Source organism: Saccostrea cucullata, unplaced genomic scaffold, assembly GCF_032062105.1.
Source record: "Saccostrea cucullata isolate Sc308-1 unplaced genomic scaffold, CSIRO_AGI_Scuc_v1 ctg4008, whole genome shotgun sequence".
NCBI classification, from domain to species: domain Eukaryota; kingdom Metazoa; phylum Mollusca; class Bivalvia; order Ostreida; family Ostreidae; genus Saccostrea; species Saccostrea cuccullata.
The window spans coordinates 26,206-28,000 of NW_026938265.1; positions in this window are offsets into that span (position 1 = coordinate 26,206).

Sequence of the window (1,795 nt, forward strand, 5' to 3'; positions counted from 1 at the left end):
GGTTTTCACATTTGATTATTACAGAGTACTAGATTTACGAGTGTTGGTAAAATGGGTAGGCAAACCCGGGCCGGGGCAAATTGAAAGCCGGGGCAGATCGAGATTTTTCAAATATCTCCGCTAATACTCAACCAATTAATCTGATATTTTCAGATTATGTTCCTTTAAGGTTCTTTTGTATTCGCTGTTAATATCGCCCTAAAATACGCAATATTTCTGATTTTCTGGGCGATTGTTCATTTCCAGGTTGATAAAATGGGTAGGCAAAATCAATACGACGTTTTACGGTATTTTTGAATTAAGACTCACTAAACCATTACAATTGTGGACTTTTCCAATATTTTACACTTTATATTAACGAAATATAATTAGTTTTACATTATAAAAGCTATAAGTATGCAGAATTTGTGCATTTTCAGAAAAGCCGGAGCATTAAAACCGGATCCGATCAGCCGGGGCAAACCCGAAAATTCCGAAATAATTAAAACCAATTCTTTGTATTGGAGGATTTAGCTATCACTTTTGTGACATTGCCCAGCTCTAACCACATGGAGGTATCCTCACAAGAGCCTTTTTTATTTATCAATTTAAATTCAATTTTTCCAGTCGGATGAGATGACAAGTAAAACATGATCATATAACAAAACATTTATTCATAAAGACCTCATACCTACATTTATATAAGAAACATACAGAAGAATGACAACTGCTGGATGCATCTAATCTGAACTAAAAAAAGTTCACTCCAGAGAAGGAATATATAGGGTCCCTGAAAATCAACTCAACTTGTTATTATAGTATAATTGTCAATTAAAGATGTCACTGTGATCTTTTCTTCCCAGCTTTTTCTCCTAAGATAATTAACCTAATAAGGTAAGCCAATTTTGTATTGCCCAAATCAGGGACCTATATACTAACTACTTTAGTATGTAGGTCCCTGCCCAAATTGATCAAGAGAGCTTAATTGTGTGTGATTAGATTGAAGCCAGTGGTAGGGAATGTTAACTGCAAATTTTCTTTAAATAAATGATCTATTTGAAAAATTAAATACAAGCTTCCAACAAATCAATTGGGCGTTTTCTTTTTCAGGTGACAAACATTAGTAAACTATTCCGGAATTTTCAGGTTTGTCCCGGGTGATCGGATCCGGTTTTAATGACCCGGTTTTTCTTAAAACATGTAATTTTACGTAAATATTACAATAACCAATGAAGAAATATTAATTTTTAGTTAAAATGTATTCTTAAACACCAGAATTTTTCATAACTTTATGGACTTTATGCAGCAGATGTCTGAAAACGTAAATTGTGAACTTGGGAAACTGCCTAAACATTTTACCAACTTGAAAATCAATAATCGCCGATAAAATCTACAATATAGAGTATTTCATGGCAATTTTAGCAGCGAATATAAATAATCATGTATTAAATACATTCTGAAAAATTCAGCTCGATCGATAGAGTATGAAGACAGAAATTTGAAAAAATCTCGATCTGCCCCGGCTTTTAATTTGCCCCGGCCCGGGTTTGCCTACCCATTTTACCAACACTCTAGATTTACCGCTTTTTGGCAGGTGATACTTCTGGTTCAGTAATAAATACACAAATTTGTTGAAGTTTTTTCTTACTCATGAATTCATTAAAACATAGAAAATGTGTCTGAAATGTTTCAATAGTTTCTGTGGATACTGAAAAGAGAAAAATTCCGGGACCATCGGGAGTCGGTGGGACTAGATATACCGCTTGCCGTAAATCGAAGTATCGCGGATTTAGTCAATCCTGTGTTTAGTGTTTAC